The sequence below is a fragment of the Crinia signifera genome, chromosome 6 (assembly GCF_055691185.1).
Source record: "Crinia signifera chromosome 6, ASM5569118v1, whole genome shotgun sequence".
Classification (NCBI taxonomy): domain Eukaryota; kingdom Metazoa; phylum Chordata; class Amphibia; order Anura; family Myobatrachidae; genus Crinia; species Crinia signifera.
In genome coordinates this window covers 51562053-51581325 of record NC_139222.1, presented here as the reverse complement: position 1 = coordinate 51581325, position 19273 = coordinate 51562053, and positions in this window count along the sequence as shown.

Sequence of the window (19273 nt, the reverse complement as noted above, 5' to 3'; positions counted from 1 at the left end):
GTCAGAGGGAGGAGATGTCTGTCTCGTTTCTCCTGAAAATTGCGTTTTTTCTGCGTTTACGGGAAAAGTTGAGGTCCGACGCGCAAAAGTGGGGTATCGTAGAAATCACCTTTTAAAGACGCACATTTCTGGCGCCCCAAAAATGGGCATTTCAAATGAGAAATGAGTCCAATGAACAAAATAGGGTGAATAAGTATGTAATTCAGGGGTGAGTTAGCAGGTTATTGGGGAAGTAAGTCCTGATATTTTTGGAGGTTGCAGGGGCCACTAGATCATTCAAAATAGGCAGGCTTTACCATATGCAGTTAGGCCCCGTAGGATGATTTTAGCTAAAAAGTGCCCCAAACACTCAAACGGGCTAGTATCTGGGAAGGAAAAACATGGGAAACATGACTTAGACACCAAATGATACACTGTATGCCATGTTTCCAAATTTTTATGCACAGTGGTTACAGCATGAAGCGAATGCATGTGAATATACAAAGGTGCATTGCTTTAAACAAGTCCACTGACCATCCCAAAATGGCCGGCCTGTCTGCTTTCATCCATCAATTGTTCTAAATTTTTCATTACTCAATGAGCTGAGGTGGAGTCTTAGCCAGTGGTACCATCAGGGAGGTGTGTAAAGCACTTTAGGCTAGACAGCCAATCAGCTGCCAGCTTCCATCTGTCAATCAAACACAGCAGCCAATCAGAAAGCTGCCCATTGATCAGCAGGCCCTTTATGACATCACAGACAGACCCTCAGAACTATCTGTGCATGTCTAATGGCTGGCTGTCAGTTGGGCGGGTGGGTGGCAGAGGGAGGGGATGTCAGTCTCGTTTCTCCTGAAAATTGCGTTTTTTCTGCGTTTACGGGAAAAGTTGAGGTCTGACGCGCAAAAGTGGGGTATCGTAGAAATCAACTTTTAAAGACGCACATTTCTGGCCCCCCAAAAATGGGCATTTCAAATGAGAAATGAGTCCAATGAACAAATAGGGTGAATAAGTATGTATTTCAGGGGTGAGTTAGCAGGTTATTGGGGAAGTAAGTCCTGATATTTTTGGAGGTTGCAGGGGCCACTACACCATTCAAAATAGGCAGGCTTTAGCATATGCAGTTAGGCCCTGTAGGATGATTTTAGCTAAAAAGTGTCCCAAACACTCAAACGGGCTTGTATCTGGGAAGGGAAAATATGGGAAACATGACTTAGACACCAAATGATACGCTGTATGCCATGTTTCCAAATTTTTATGCACAGTGGTTACAGCATGAAGCGAATGCATGTGAATATACAAAGGTGCATTGCATTAAACAAGTCCACTGAGCGTCCCAAAATGGCCGGCCTGCCTGCTTTCATCCATCAATTGTTCTAAATTTTTCATTACCCAATGAGCTGAGGTGGAGTCTTAGCCAGTGGTACCATCAGGGAGGTGTGTAAAGCACTTTAGGCTAGACAGCCAATCAACTGCCAGCTTCCATCTGTCAATCAAATACAGCAGCCAATCAGAAAGCTGCCCATTGATCAGCAGGCCCTTTATGACATCACAGACAGACCCTCAGAACTATCTGTGCATGTCTAATGGCTGGCTGTCAGTTGGGCGGGTGGGTCTCAGAGGGAGGGGATGTCTGTCTCGTTTCTCCTGTAAATTGCGTTTTTTCTGCGTTTACGGGAAAAGTTGAGGTCCGACGCGCAAAAGTGGGGTATCGTAGAAATCACCTTTTAAAGACGCACATTTCTGGCCCCCCAAAAATGGGCATTTCAAATGAGAAATAAGTCCAATGAACAAAATAGGGTGAATAAGTATGTATTTTAGGGGTGAGTTAGCAGGTTATTGTGGAAGTAAGTCCTAATATTTTTGGAGGTTGCAGGGGCAACTACACCATTCAAAAAAAGGAAGGCTTTAGCGTATGCAGTTAGGCCCCGTAGGATGATTTTAGCTAAAAAGTGCCCCAAACACTCAAACGGGCTTGTATCTGGGAAGGGAAAATATGGGAAACATGACTTAGACACCAAATGATACATTGTATGCCATGTTTCCAAATTTTTATGCACAGTGGTTACAGCATGAAGCAAATGCATGTGAATATACAAAGGTGCATTGCATTAAACAAGTCCACTGAGCGTCCCAAAATGGCCGGCCTGCCTGCTTTCATCCATCAATTGTTCTAAATTTTTCATTACCCAATGAGCTGAGGTGGAGTCTTAGCCAGTGGTACCATCAGGGAGGTGTGTAAAGCACTTTAGGCTAGACAGCCAATCAGCTGCCAGCTTCCATCTGTCAATCAAATACAGCAGCCAATCAGAAAGCTGCCCATTGATTAGAGGGCCCTTTATGACATCACAGACAGACCCTCAGAACTATCTGTGCATGTCTAATGGCTGGCTTTCAGTTGGGCGGGTGGGTGGCAGAGGGAGGGGATGTCTGTCTCGTTTCTCCTGTAAATTGCGTTTTTTCTGCGTTTACGGGAAAAGTTGAGGTCCGACGCGCAAAAGTGGGGTATCGTAGAAATCACCTTTTAAAGACGCACATTTCTGGCCCCCCAAAAATGGGCATTTCAAATGAGAAATAAGTCCAATGAACAAAATAGGGTGAATAAGTATGTATTTTAGGGGTGAGTTAGCAGGTTATTGTGGAAGTAAGTCCTAATATTTTTGGAGGTTGCAGGGGCAACTACACCATTCAAAAAAAGTAAGGCTTTAGCATATGCAGTTAGGCCCCGTAGGATGATTTTAGCTAAAAAGTGCCCCAAACACTCAAACGGGCTTGTATCTGGGAAGGGAAAATATGGGAAACATGACTTAGACACCAAATGATACACTGTATGCCATGTTTCCAAATTTTTATGCACAGTGGTTACAGCATGAAGCGAATGCATGTGAAAATACAAAGGTGCATTGCATTAAACAAGTCCAATGAGCGTCCCAAAATCGCCTGCCTGCCTGCTTTCATCCATCAATTGTTCTATATTTTTCATTACCCAATAAGCTGAGGTGGAGTCTTAGCCAGTGGTATCATCAGGGAGGTGTGTAAAGCACTTTAGGCTAGACAGCCAATCAGCTGCCAGCTTCCATCTGTCAATCAAATACAGCAGCCAATTTGAAAGCTGCCCATTGATCAGCAGGCCCTTTATGACATCACAGACAGACCCTTAGAACTATCTGTGCATGTCTAATGGCTGGCTGTCAGTTTGGCGGGTGGGTGGCAGAGGGAGGGGATGTCTGTCTCGTTTCTCCTGAAAATTGCGGTTTTTCTGCGTTTACGGGAAAAGTTGAGGTCCGACGCGCAAAAGTGGGGTATCGTAGAAATCACCTTTTAAAGACGCACATTTCTGGCCCCCCAAATATGGGCATTTCAAATGAGAAATGAGTCCAATGAACAAAATAGGGTGAATAAGTATGTATTTCAGGGGTGAGTTAGCAGGTTATTGGGGAAGTAAGTCCTGATATTTTTGGAGGTTGCAGGGGCCACTACACCATTCAAAATAGGCAGGCTTTAGCATATGCAGTTAGGCCCCGTAGGATGATTTTAGCTAAAAAGTGCCCCAAACACTCAAACGGGCTAGTATCTTTGAAGGGAAAATATGGGAAACATGACTTAGACACCAAATGATACACTGTATGCCATGTTTCCAAATTTTTATGCACAGTGGTTACAGCATGAAGCGAATGCATGTGAATATACAAAGGTGCATTGCATTAAACAAGTCCAATGAGCGTCCCAAAATGGCCGGCCTGCCTGCTTTCATCCATAAATTGTTCTAAATTTTTCATTACCCAATGAGCTGAGGTGGAGTCTTAGCCAGTGGTACCATCAGGGAGGTGTGTAAAGCACTTTAGGCTAGACAGCCAATCAGCTGCCAGCTTCCATCTGTCAATCAAATACAGCAGCCAATCAGAAAGCTGCCCATTGATCAGCAGGCCCTTTATGACATCACAGACAGACCCTCAGAACTATCTGTGCATGTCTATTGGCTGGCTGTCAAGTGGGCGGGTGGGTGGCAGAGGGAGGGGATGTCTGTCTCGTTTCTCCTGAAAATTGCGGCTTTTCTGCGTTTACGGGAAAAGTTGAGGTCGGACGCGCAAAAGTGGGGTATCGTAGAAATCACCTTTTAAAGACGCAGATTTCTGGCCCCCCAAAAACTGGCATTTTAAATGAGAAATGAGTCCAATTAACAAAATAGTGTGAATAAGTATGTATTTCAGGGGTGAGTTAGCAGGTTATTGGGGAAGTAAGTCCTGATATTTTTGGAGGTTGCAGGGGCCACTAGACCATTCAAAATAGGCAGGCTTTAGCATATGCAGTTAGGCCCCGTAGGAGGATTTTAGCTAAAAAGTGCTCCAAACACTCAAATGGCTAGTATCTGGGAAGGAAAAACATGGGAAACATGATTTAGACACCAAATGATACACTGTATGCCATGTTTCCAAATTTTTATGCACAGTGGTTACAGCATGAAGCGAATGCATGTGAAAATACAAAGGTGCATTGCATTAAACAAGTCCAATGAGCGTCCCAAAATGGCCTGCCTGCCTGCTTTCATCCATCAATTGTTCTAAATTTTTCATTACCCAATGAGCTGAGGTGGAGTCTTAGCCAGTGGTACCATCAGGGAGGTGTGTAAAGCACTTTAGGCTAGACAGCCAATCAGCTGCCAGCTTCCATCTGTCAATCAAATACAGCAGCCAATTTGAAAGCTGCCCATTGATCAGCAGGCCCTTTATGACATCACAGACAGACCCTCAGAACTATCTGTGCATGTCTAATGGCTGGCTGTAAGTTGGGCGGGTGGGTGGCAGAGGGAGGGGATGTCTGTCTCGTTTCTCCTGAAAATTGCGTTTTTTCTGCGTTTACGGGAAAAGTTGAGGTCCGACGCGCAAAAGTGGGGTATCGTAAAAATCACCTTTTAAAGACGCACATTTATGGCCCCCCAAAAATGGGCATTTCAAATTAGAAATGAGTCCAATGAACAAAATAGGGTGATTAAGAATGTATTTCAGGGGTGAGTTAGCAGGTTATTGGGGAAGTAAGTCCTGAAATTTTTGGAGGTTGCAGGGGCCACTTCACCATTCAAAATAGGCAGGCTTTACCATATGCAGTTAGGCCCCGTAGGATGATTTTAGCTAAAAAGTGCCCCAAACACTCAAACGGGCTTGTATCTGGAAAGGGAAAATATGGGAAACATGACTTAGACACCAAATGATACACTGTATGCCATGTTTCCAAATTTTTATGCACAGTGGTTACAGCATTAAGCGAATGCATGTGAATATACAAAGGTGCATTGGGAGGGGATGTCTGTCTCGTTTCTCCTGAAAATTGCGGTTTTTCTGTGTTTACGGGAAAAGTTGAGGTCCGACGCGCAAAAGTGGGGTATCGTAGAAATCACCTTTTAACCCCTTCCCGACATTTGACGTACATTTACGTCATGGCCGGGATGTACTTCCCGACGCATGGCATAAATGTACGTCATGGTTTTAAACTGTCACCGCGTCTATAGACGCGGTGACAGTTTAAACATGTCTGCTGTCCCTGACAGCAGACATGTCCCTGCATGCCCAGGGGGGGTGGCGATGCCTCCCCCGTCGGCGATCGCTGTGATTGGCTGTTCAAATGTGAACAGCCAATTACAGCGTTTTCTGTGTACCGGCGAATAACGTTCGCCGGTGACACAGGGATCGGTGGTGATTGGTGCTGTAAAGTACAGCACCAATCACCACGGGGTGTAAGGGTGACACTGGTGTCACCCCACCTCACCCCACCCACCCCCAAAGGCCGTGATTGGTCTGTCGGACCGACGGACCAATCACAGCCATGGAGGGTGATTTAAACTAACGGTGACTGCACTGCAGACGCCATTCCGGTCTGGAATTGCGTGCAGTGGGGTCACCGTGCCTATCTGCCGTGATATACTGACCTGATCCTTGCAAATACTTACCTGATCACCTGATCACTGCTTGTAGCGTGCTGGATGCTTCCTGGATCTGACTTCTTGTGACTTCCTGTGTTGTGCTGCTGCATTGTGATAGAGTTATAGATAGAGAGATAGAGAGAGATAGAGAGAGATAGAGAGAGATAGTGACAGAGAGTGCTATATTTTGTGTCTGCTGCCCCCCCCCCCCTGTTGTGCTGATCAGTATATCTGTGCTGATCAGCAACTTTTTGGGGGTGCTGGGGCTTTTTTATATATATATATATATATATATATACAGCTGTGCTGCGTGTGCAACTGACTGCTGCCCCCCCTTTTGTGCTGATCAGTATAAATGAACTGATCAGCAACTTTTAGGGGGTGCAGTGCTGCTGCTGCAGTGCCATAGAGTGATAGATAGTGAGAGATAGAGAGATAGAGAGAGAGATAGTGACAGAGAGTGATAGAGAGTGCTATATTTTGTGTCTGCTACCCCCCTTTTGTGCTGATCAGTATATCTGTGCTGAACAGCAACTTTTTGGGGGTGCAGGGGCTTTTTTTATATATATAACTGTCAGTGCTGCTGCTGCAGTGTCATAGAGTGATAGATAGTGATAGATAGTGAGAGATAGAGAGATAGAGAGAGATAGTGACAGAGAGTGATAGAGAATGCTATATTTTGTGTCTGCTACCCCCCCTTTTGTGCTGATCAGTATATCTGTGCTGATCAGCAACTTTTTGGGGGTGCAGGGTTTTTTTTTTTATATATACCTGTCAGTTGCTGCCAGTTGCACTGTCAGTTGCACCAAAGGTTGTGCACCTGCTGCCCCTCACTGGTAATCAGTGTCGCATCACTGATCACCTTTTTTTTTTTTTTGAGGGTGCTGTGGGGTCTTTTTTTAATTTTTTTTTTTACACACACTGTGATTTTGTGGGTGTCCTGTGGCCACTGTGCGCTGATCAGTGACGTACATCACTGATCAGCTTTTTTGGCACAGGGTTGATCTATTTTTTTTTTTTTGATCAAATTCCTGTTGCCTTTGAGCGCTGTTCAGTGACGGACGTTACTGACCAACATCTGTGCTCAATTTTTGGCGCAGGACCTTTTTTTTTTTTTTTTGCACTACATACACACTACACACTACATAACCCCCGGGTTGAAATAAAGTTTGTACCCCCCCTACACTATACACGTGCTGAAACATTTAACTACCAGAAACACAAAAATAAAAATGGCATCCCAAATGTCATCCCAAATGTCATCCCAGTCATCCAGAAGAATGTATTCAGCGGAGGAGGCATATGCCATGCTTGCCTCTGACTCTGACACAGCCAGTGAGGCAAGCGGGGAATTTGAAGGATTCATCTTAAGCTCCTCTTCCTCCTCTAGTGATGAGGGACCCCCTCAAAGACGCCTCCGTAGAGCAGCTGAGACCCCCCCCAATAACTGATCTCGTATGGACCCCACCACCAGACAATTTTGAGCCCCAGGTTCCTGAGTTTTTGGCCATCCCAGGAATCCAATTTGATTCCACAGGTCTCAGAGAAATTGACTTTTTCAAATTATTTTTCTCTGATGATTTTATAAATTTAATGGTGGACCAAACTAATTTATATGCCCAGCAGTTTATTGCTCAAAACCCCACGTCATCATTTGCTAGGTGGACCCCTGTAGATGCAGTAGAGATGATGACGTTTTGGGGTCTGGTGTTTCATATGGGCATAGTAAAAAAGCCAGAAATTAGGCAATATTGGAGTACAGATGTTCTGTACAGCACCCCACTTTACCGTATGGCCATGACCCGGACTCGTTTTGAGTTAATCCTTAAATTTTTGCATTACAACGATAATGCACAGTGCCCACCCAGAGATGATCCCACCTTTGACCGGCTATTCAAAGTCAGGCCGGTCATTGATCATTTCAGTGCCAAATTTCCAGAGATGTACATCCCAGATAAATTCATTTGCATAGACGAGTCCCTTATACATTTTAAAGGAAGGGTTAAATTCCGCCAGTACCTTCCCAGTAAGAGGGCAAGGTATGGCATAAAAATGTATAAGCTGTGTGAAAGCACCTCAGGGTACACTCACAGGTTTAGGGTATATGAAGGGAAGGATTCAAGAATTTAACCGCCAGAATGCCCCCCCTCCCTCGTAGGTGTTAGTGGAAAAATTGTCTGGGATTTAGTGCACCCCTTCCTGGATAAAGGTTATCACCTCTATGTGGATAACTTTTACACTAGAATCCCCCTGTTTAAGGCCCTTGGTTCAAGAGGTACAGCAGCTTGCGGTACTGTGCGCAAGAACCAAAGAGGCCTCCCAAAAACGCACATTGCCCAAGTAATGAGAAGGGGTGAAAGCAGGGGAATATGCACCGAAAATATGTTGTTGGTCAAATATAAGGACAAGAGGGATGTCCTTATACTGACAACAATTCACGGAGACAGTACCACCTCCGTCCCTGTACGAGGTACCAGTACCCACACCTCAAAACCTAATTGTATCCTGGATTACAATAAGTACATGGGCGGAGTGGATCTTTCAGATCAGGTACTGAAGCCTTACAGTGCCCTGCGGTAAACAAAAATCTGGTACAAGAAGCTGGCCGTGTATATCATCCAGATGGCACTGTATAACGCTTACGTGCTATTCCGTTCTACCAGCCAGAGAAGGACATTTATGCACTTTCAAGAGGAAGTCATAAAGAGCCTAATATTTGGGAACCAGCAGGCAGAGGGCCCCAGTACTTCTAGTACTGGCCCCCGTATTGTACCAGGGCAGCATTTTCCTGATGAAATCCCCTCCACTGGAAAAAAGGGCAGGACACAAAAAAGGTGCAAAGTTTGCTATAAAAAGGGAATAAGAAAGCAAACTATTTTCCAGTGTGACACTTGCCCCGACAAACCCGGCCTATGTATAAAGGAGTGTTTTAAAATATACCACACATCTATGGATTATTAGGTTCATCATTTCACCGTGCTTCGGGGGTCTTGCTAATGCCACATAGCACCCACCATTCATTCCACCAGAATCTGAGCCGCAAAATCCAAAAATCACTCCTTCCCTTCTGAGTCCTGCCATGCACCCAACTGGTATTTTTTGGTCACATGTGAGACATTGCCGTACTCGGGAGAAATTGGGGCACAGATTTTGGGGTGCTTTTTCTCCTTCATACCTTATGAAAATGAAAAATTTTGAGCCAGAACTGCATTTTTGTGTAAAAAAATGTAATTTTTCATTTGCACAGCCCAGTTGTATCAAAATTGGTGAAACCCCTGGGGGTTTGAAATGTACACTATACCCCTAGATGAATTCCCTGAGGGGTGTAGTTTGCAAAATGGGGTCACTTGTGGGGGGGTTCCACTGTATTGGTGCTTGGGGGGTCTTGCTAATGCGACATAGCACCCACCAAAATTCCACCAGAATCTGAGCTGCAAAATACAAAAATCACTCCTTCCATTCTGAGTCCTGCCATGCACCCAAATGGTATTTTTTGGTCACATATGAGGCATTGCCGTACTCGGGAGAAATTGGGGCACAGATTTTGGGGTGCTTTGTCTCCTTCATTCCTTGTGAAAATGAAAAATTTTGAGCCAGAACTGCATTTTTGTGTAAAAAAATGTAATTTTTCATTTGCACAGCCCAGTTGTATCAAAATTGGTGAAACCCCTGGGGGTTTGAAATGTACACTATACCCCTAGATGAATTCCCTGAGGGGTGTAGTTTGCAAAATGGGGTCACTTGTGGGGGGCTTCCACTGTATTGGTGCTTTGGGGGTCTTGCTAATGCGACATAGCACCCACCAAAATTCCACCAGAATCTGAGCTGCAAAATACAAAAATCACTCCTTCCCTTCTGAGTCCTGCCATGCACCCAAATGGTATTTTTTGGTCACATGTGAGGCATTGCCGTACTCGGGAGAAATTGGGGCACAGATTTTGGGGTGCTTTGTCTCCTTCATTCCTTGTGAAAATGACAAATTTGGAGCCAGAACTGCATTTTTGTGTAAAAAATGTAATTTTTCATTTGCACAGCCCAGTTGTATCAAAATTGGTGAAACCCCTGGGGGTTTGAAATGTACACTATACCCCTAGATGAATTCCCTGAGGGGTGTAGTTTGCAAAATGGGGTCAATTGTGGGGGGCTTCCACTGTATTGGTGCTTTGGGGGTCTTGCTAATGCGACATAGCACCCACCAAAATTCCACCAGAATCTGAGCTGCAAAATACAAAAATCACTCCTTCCCTTCTGAGTCCTGCCATGCACCCAAATGGTATTTTTTGGTCACATGTGAGGCATTGCCGTACTCGGGAGAAATTGGGGCACAGATTTTGGGGTGCTTTGTCTCCTTCATTCCTTGTGAAAATGAAAAATTTTGAGCCAGAACTGCATTTTTGTGTAAAAAATTTAATTTTTCATTTTCACTGCCTAGTTGTACCACAATTGGTGAAACCCCTGGGGTTTTGAAATGTACATTATACCCCTAGATGAATTCCCTGAGGGGTGTAGTTTGCAAAATGGGGTCACTTGTGGGGGGGTTCCTAACAATTTAGCATCTTATGGTGCCTAGAAACCTACATGGTGCCTAAAAAATAATCTCATAAAAAGGAGGCTCCAAAATCAAGTAGGTGCTCCTTCTATTATGAAGCCTGTGGTTTGGTCAACGTGCACACTAGGGCCACATATAGGATATTTATGAAAACAAAAGAATTGGGGGAATCAATTTTTAGTCACATTTCTCTAGTAAAATGTACTGTGTTCCTTAGAAAAATGTATTAAAATTGCAAATCTGCAAAAAAAAATGAAATTTTGAAATTTCACCTACACTTTGTTTTAATTCCTGTGAAACACGTAAAGGGTTAACAAACTTCCAAAATTCTGTTTTGAATACTGTGAGGGGTGCAGTTTTTGAAATGGCATCATTTATGGAGGTGTCTCACATACAAGTCCCTCAAAGTCTCATCAGAACTGAACTGGTCCCTAAAAAAATCAGTGTTTGAAATTTTCTTGAAAATTTGAGAATATGCTATTCATATTTTAAGCCTACTAGTGTCCAAAAAATTTAAAAGAAAGTTGAAATAATGATGGAAACATAAAGTAGACATATGGTCTATGTTAGTTATTAACTATTTTGAGTGGTATGATTATTTGTCTCACAAGCAGAAAATTTAACATTTTGCAAATTGCTAAATTTTCCATTTTTTTGCGAAATTTTGGTATTTTTCACAAAAAAACACAGACTGTATCGACCCAAATTTACCACTAACTTGAAGTACAATGTGTCACGAGAAAACAATCTCAAAATCACTGGGATAAGTAAAAGCAAAAAAAAGTTATCCCCACTTAAGTGATACATGTCAGATTTGAAAAAAAGGGCTCTGTCAGGAAGGCAAAAACTGGCTGTGCCAGGAAGGGGTTAAAGACGCACATTTCTGGCCCCCCAAAAACTGGCATTTTAAATGAGAAATGAGTCCAATTAACAAAATAGGGTGAATAAGTATGTATTTCAGGGGTGAGTTAGCAGGTTATTGGGGAAGTAAGTCCTGATATTTTTGGAGGTTGCAGGGGCCACTAGACCATTCAAAATAGGCAGGCTTTAGCATATGCAGTTAGGCCCCGTAGGATGATTTTAGCTAAAAAGTGCCCCAAACACTCAAATGGCTAGTACTGTATCTGGGAAGGAAAAACATGGGAAACATGACTTAGACACCAAATGATACACTGTATGCCATGTTTCCAAATTTTTATGCACAGTGGTTACAGCATGAAGCGAATGCATGTGAAAATACAAAGGTGCATTGCATGAAACAAGTCCAATGAGCGTCCCAAAATGGCCGGCCTGCCTGCTTTCATCCATCAATTGTTCTAAATTTTTCATTACCCAATGAGCTGAGGTGGAGTCTTAGCCAGTGGTACCATCAGGGAGGTGTGTAAAGCACTTTAGGCTAGACAGCCAATCAGCTGCCAGCTTCCATCTGTCAATCAAATACAGCAGCCAATCAGAAAGCTGCCAATTGATCAGCAGGCCCTTTATGACATCACAGACAGACCCTCAGAACTATCTGTGCATGTCTAATGGCTGGCTTTCAGTTGGGCGGGTGGGTGGCAGAGGGAGGGGATGTCTGTCTCGTTTCTCCTGAAAATTGCGGTTTTTCTGCGTGTACGGGAAAAGTTGAGGTCCGACGCGCAAAAGTGGGGTATCGTAGAAATCACCTTTTAAAGACGCACATTTCTGGCGCCCCAAAAATGGGCATTTCAAATGAGAAATGAGTCCAATGAACAAAATAGGGTGAATAAGTATGTAATTCAGGGGTGAGTTAGCAGGTTATTGGGGAAGTAAGTCCTGATATTTTTGGAGGTTGCAGGGGCCACTACACCATTCAAAATAGGCAGGCTTTAGCATATGCAGTTAGGCCCCGTAGGATGATTTTAGCTAAAAAGTGCCCCAAACACTCCAACGGGCTTGTATCTGGGAAGGGAAAATATGGGAAACATGACTTAGACACCAAATGATACACTGTATGCCATGTTTCCAAATTTTTATGCACAGTGGTTACAGCATGAAGCGAATGCATGTGAATATACAAAGGTGCATTGCATTAAACAAGTCCAATGAGTGTCCCAAAATGGCCGGCCTGCCTGCTTTCATCCATCAATTGTTCTAAATTTTTCATTACCCAATGAGCTGAGGTGGAGTCTTAGCCAGTGGTACCATCAGGGAGGTGTGTAAAGCACTTTAGGCTAGACAGCCAATCAGCTGCCAGCTTCCATCTGTCAATCAAATACAGCAGCCAATCAGAAAGCTGCCCATTGATCAGCAGGCCCTTTATGACATCACAGACAGACCCTCAGAACTATCTGTGCATGTCTAATGGCTGGCTTTCAGTTGGGCGGGTGGGTGGCAGAGGGAGGGGATGTCTGTCTCGTTTCTCCTGAAAATTGCGGTTTTTCTGCGTTTACGGGAAAAGTTGAGATCCGACGGGCAAAAGTGGGGTATCGTAGAAATCACCTTTTAAAGACGCACATTTCTGGCTCCCCAAAAATGGGCATTTCAAATGAGTAATTAGTCCAATGAACAAAATAGGGTGAATAAGTATGTATTTCAGGGGTGAGTTAGCAGGTTATTGGGGAAGTAAGTCCTGATATTTTTGGAGGTTGCAGGGGCCACTACACCATTCAAAATAGGCAGGCTTTAGCATATGCAGTTAGGCCCTGTGGGATGATTTTAGCTAAAAAGTGTCCCAAACGGGCTTGTATCTGGGAAGGGAAAATATGGGAAACATGACTTAGACACCAAATGATACACTGTATGCCATGTTTCCAAATTTTTATGCACAGTGGTTACAGCATGAAGCAAATGCATGTGAATATACAAAGGTGCATTGCATTAAACAAGTTCACTGAGCGTCCCAAAATGGCCGGCCTGCCTGCTTTCATCCATCAATTGTTCTAAATTTTTCATTACCCAATGAGCTGAGATGGAGTCTTAGCCAGTGGTACCATCAGGGAGGTGTGTAAAGCACTTTAGGCTAGACAGCCAATCAGCTGCCAGCTTCCATCTGTCAATCAAATACAGCAGCCAATCAGAAAGCTGCCCATTGATCAGCAGGCCCTTTATGACATCACAGACAGACCCTCAGAACTATCTGTGCATGTCTAATGGCTGGCTGTAAGTTGGGCGGGTGGGTGGCAGAGGGAGGGGATGTCTGTCTCGTTTCTCCTGAAAATTGCGGTTTTTCTGCGTTTACGAGAAAAGTTGAGGTCCGACGCGCAAAAGTGGGGTATCGTAGAAATCACCTTTTAAAGACGCACATTTCTGGCGCCCCAAAAATGGGCATTTCAAATGAGAAATGAGTCCAATGAACAAAGTAGGGTGAATAAGTATGTAATTCAGGGGTGAGTTAGCAGGTTATTGGGGAAGTAAGTCCTGATATTTTTGGAGGTTGCAGGGGCCACTACACCATTCAAAATAGGCAGGCTTTAGCATATGCAGTTAGGCCCTGTAGGATGATTTTAGCTAAAAAGTGCCCCAAACACTCCAACGGGCTTGTATCTGGGAAGGGAAAATATGGGAAACATGACTTAGACACCAAATGATACACTGTATGCCATGTTTCCAAATTTTTATGCACAGTGGTTACGGCATGAAGCGAATGCATGTGAATATACAAAGGTGCATTGCATTAAACAAGTCCAATGAGTGTCCCAAAATGGCCGGCCTGCCTGCTTTCATCCATCAATTGTTCTAAATTTTTCATTCCCCAATGAGCTGAGGTGGAGTCTTAGCCAGTGGTACCATCAGGGAGGTGTGTAAAGCACTTTAGGCTAGACAGCCAATCAGCTGCCAGCTTCCATCTGTCAATCAAATACAGCAGCCAATCAGAAAGCTGCCCATTGATCAGCAGGCCCTTTAGGACATCACAGACAGACCCTCAGAACTATCTGTGCATGTCTAATGGCTGGCTGTCAGTTGGGCGGGTGGGTGGCAGAGGGAGGGGATGTCTGTCTCGTTTCTCCTGAAAATTGCGGGTTTTTCTGCGTTTACGGGAAAAGTTGAGGTCTGACGCGCAAAAGTGGGGTATCGTAGAAACCACCTTTTAAAGACGCACATTTCTGGCCCCCCAAAAATGGGCATTTCAAATGAGAAATGAGTCCAATGAACAAAATAGGGTGAATAAGTATGTATTTCAGGGGTGAGTTAGCAGGTTATTGGGGAAGTAAGTCCTGATATTTTTGGAGGTTGCAGGGGCCACTAGACCATTCAAAATAGGCAGGCTTTACCATATGCAGTTAGGCCCCGTAGGATGATTTTAGCTAAAAAGTGCCCCAAACACTCAAACGGGCTAGTATCTGGGAAGGAAAAACATGGGAAACATGACTTAGACACCAAATGATACACTGTATGCCATGTTCCCAAATTTTTATGCACAGTGGTTACAGCATGAAGCGAATGCATGTGAATATACAAAGCTTCATTGCATTAAACAAGTCCACTGACCATCCCAAAATGGCCGGCCTGCCTGCTTTCATCCATCAATTGTTCTAAATTTTTCATTACTCAATGAGCTGAGGTGGAGTCTTAGCCAGTGGTACCATCAGGGAGGTGTGTAAAGCACTTTAGGCTAGACAGCCAATCAGCTGCCAGCTTCCATCTGTCAATCAAATACAGCAGCCAATCAGAAAGCTGCCCATTGATCAGCAGGCCCTTTATGACATCACAGACAGACCCTCAGAACTATCTGTGCATGTCTAATGGCTGGCTGTCAGTTGGGCGGGTGGGTGGCAGAGGGAGGGGATGTCTGTCTCGTTTCTCCTGAAAATTGTGGTTTTTCTGCGTTTACGGGAAAAGTTGAGGTCTGACGCGCAAAAGTGGGGTATCGTAGAAATCACCTTTTAAAGACGCACATTTCTGGCCCCCCAAAAATGGGCATTTCAAATGAGAAATGAGTCCAATGAACAAATAGGGTGAATAAGTATGTATTTCAGGGGTGAGTTAGCAGGTTATTGGGGATATAAGTCCTGATATTTTTGGAGGTTGCAGGGGCCACTAGACCATTCAAAATAGGCAGGCTTTAGCATATGCAGTTAGGCCCTGTAGGATGATTTTAGCTAAAAAGTGTCCCAAACACTCAAACGGGCTTGTATCTGGGAAGGGAAAATATGGGAAACATGACTTAGACACCAAATGATACGCTGTATGCCATGTTTCCAAATTTTTATGCACAGTGGTTACAGCATGAAGCGAATGCATGTGAATATACAAAGGTGCATTGCATTAAACAAGTCCACTGAGCGTCCCAAAATGGCCGGCCTTCCTGCTTTCATCCATCAATTGTTCTAAATTTTTCATTACCCAATGAGCTGAGGTGGAGTCTTAGCCAGTGGTACCATCAGGGAGGTGTGTAAAGCACTTTAGGCTAGACAGCCAATCAGCTGCCAGCTTCCATCTGTCAATCAAATACAGCAGCCAATCAGAAAGCTGCCAATTGATCAGCAGGCCCTTTATGACATCACAGACAGACCCTCAGAACTATCTGTGCATGTCTAATGGCTGGCTGTCAGTTGGGCGGGTGGGTGGCAGAGGGAGGGGATGTCTGTCTCGTTTCTCCTGAAAATTGCGGTTTTTCTGCGTTTACGGGAAAAGTTGAGATCCGACGCGCAAAAGTGGGGTATCGTAGAAATCACCTTTTACAGACGCACATTTCTGGCTCCCCAAAAATGGGCATTTCAAATGAGAAATTAGTCCAATGAACAAAATAGGGTGAATAAGTATGTAATTCAGGGGTGAGTTAGCAGGTTATTGGGGAAGTAAGTCCTGATATTTTTGGAGGTTGCAGGGGCCACTACACCATTCAAAATAGGCAGGCTTTAGCATATGCAGTTAGGCCCCGTAGGATGATTTTAGCTAAAAAGTGCCCCAAACACTCCAACGGGCTTGTATCTGGGAAGGGAAAATATGGGAAACATGACTTAGACACCAAATGATACACTGTATGCCATGTTTCCAAATTTTTATGCACAGTGGTTACAGCATGAAGCGAATGCATGTGAATATACAAAGGTGCATTGCATTAAACAAGTCCAATGAGTGTCCCAAAATGGCCGGCCTGCCTGCTTTCATCCATCAATTGTTCTAAATTTTTCATTACCCAATGAGCTGAGGTGGAGTCTTAGCCAGTGGTACCATCAGGGAGGTGTGTAAAGCACTTTAGGCTAGACAGCCAATCAGCTGCCAGCTTCCATCTGTCAATCAAATACAGCAGCCAATCAGAAAGCTGCCCATTGATCAGCAGGCCCTTTATGACATCACAGACAGACCCTCAGAACTATCTGTGCATGTCTAATGGCTGGCTGTCAGTTGGGCGGGTGGGTGGCAGAGGGAGGGGATGTCTGTCTCGTTTCTCCTGAAAATTGCGGTTTTTCTGCGTTTACGGGAAAAGTTGAGGTCCGACGCGCAAAAGTGGGGTATCGTAGAAACCACCTTTTAAAGACGCACATTTCTGGCCCCCCAAAAATGGGCATTTCAAATGAGAAATGAGTCCAATAAACAAATAGGGTGAATAAGTATGTATTTCAGGGGTGAGTTAGCAGGTTATTGGGGATATAAGTCCTGATATTTTTGGAGGTTGCAGGGGCCACTAGACCATTCAAAATAGGCAGGCTTTAGCATATGCAGTTAGGCCCTGTAGGATGATTTTAGCTAAAAAGTATCCCAAACACTCAAACGGGCTTGTATCTGGGAAGGGAAAATATGGGAAACATGACTAAGACACCAAATGATACACTGTATGCCATGTTTCCAAATTTTTATGCACAGTGGTTACAGCATGAAGCGAATTCATGTGAATACACAAAGGTGCATTGCATTAAACAAGTCCACTGAGCGTCCCAAAATGGCCGGCCTGCCTGCTTTCATCCATCAATTGTTCTAAATTTTTCATTACCCAATGAGCTGAGGTGGAGTCTTAGCCAGTGGTACCATCAGGGAGGTGTGTAAAGCACTTTAGGCTAGACAGCCAATCAGCTGCCAGCTTCTATCTGTCAATCAAATACAGCAGCCAATCAGAAAGCTGCCCATTGATTAGAGGGCCCTTTATGACATCACAGACAGACCCTCAGAACTATCTGTGCATGTCTAATGGCTGGCTGTCAGTTGGGCGGGTGGGTGGCAGAGGGAGGGGATGTCTGTCTCGTTTCTCCTGAAAATTGCGGTTTTTCTGCGTTTACGGGAAAAGTTGAGGTCTGACGCGCAAAAGTGGGGTATCGTAGAAACCACCTTTTAAAGACGCACATTTCTGGCCCCCCAAAAATGGGCATTTCAAATGAGAAATGAGTCCAATGAACAAAATAGGGTGAATAAGTATGTATTTCAGGGGTGAGTTAGCAGGTTATTGGGGAAGTAAGTCCTGATATTTTTGGAGGTTGCAGGGGCCACTAGACCATTCAAAATAGGCAGGCTTTACCATATGCAGTTAGGCCCCGTAGGATGATTTTAGCTAAAAAGTGCCCCAAACCCTCAAACGGGCTAGTATCTGGGAAGGAAAAACATTGGAAACATGACTTAGACACCAAATGATACACTGTATGCCATGTTTCCAAATTTTTATGCACAGTGGTTACAGCATGAAGCGAATGCATGTGAATATACAAAGCTTCATTGCATTAAACAAGTCCACTGACCATCCCAAAATGGCCGGCCTGCCTGCTTTCATCCATCAATTGTTCTAAATTTTTCATTACTCAATGAGCTGAGGTGGAGTCTTAGCCAGTGGTACCATCAGGGAGGTGTGTAAAGCACTTTAGGCTAGACAGCCAATCAGCTGCCAGCTTCCATCTGTCAATCAAATACAGCAGCCAATCAGAAAGCTGCCCATTGATCAGCAGGCCCTTTATGACATCACAGACAGACCCTCAGAACTATCTGTGCATGTCTAATGGCTGGCTGTCAGTTGGGCGGGTGGGTGGCAGAGGGAGGGGATGTCTGTCTCGTTTCTCCTGAAAATTGTGGTTTTTCTGCGTTTACGGGAAAAGTTGAGGTCTGACGCGCAAAAGTGGGGTATCGTAGAAATCACCTTTTAAAGACGCACATTTCTGGCCCCCCAAAAATGGGCATTTCAAATGAGAAATTAGTCCAATGAACAAAATAGGGTGAATAAGTATGTATTTCAGGGGTGAGTTAGCAGGTTATTGGGGAAGTAAGTCCTGATATTTTTGGAGGTTGCAGTGGCCACTACACCATTCAAAATAGGCAGGCTTTAGCATATGCAGTTAGGCCCTGTAGGATAATTTTAGCTAAAAAGTGTCCCAAACACTCAAACGGGCTTGTATCTGGGAAGGGAAAATATGGGAAACATGACTTAGACACCAAATGATACACTGTATGCCATGTTTCCAAATTTTTATGCACAGTGGTTACAGCATGAAGCGAATGCATGTGAATACACAAAGGTGCATTGCATTAAACAAGTCCACTGAGCGTCCCAAAATGGCCGGCCTGCCTGCTTTCATCCATCAATTGTTCTAAATTTTTCATTACCCAATGAGCTGAGGTGGAGTCTTAGCCAGTGGTACCATCAAGGAGGTGTGTAAAGCACTTTAGGCTAGACAGCCAATCAGCTGCCAGCTTCCATCTGTCAATCAAATACAGCAGCCAATCAGAAAGCTGCCCATTGATTAGAGGGCCCTTTATGACATCACAGACAGACCCTCAGAACTATCTGTGCATGTCTAATGGCTGGCTGTCAGTTGGGCGGGTGGGTGGCAGAGGGAGGGGATGTCTGTCTCGTTTCTCCTGAAAATTGCGGTTTTTTCCTCGTTTACGGGAAAAGTTGAGGTCCGACGCGCAAAAGTGGGGTATCGTAGAAACCACCTTTTAAAGAC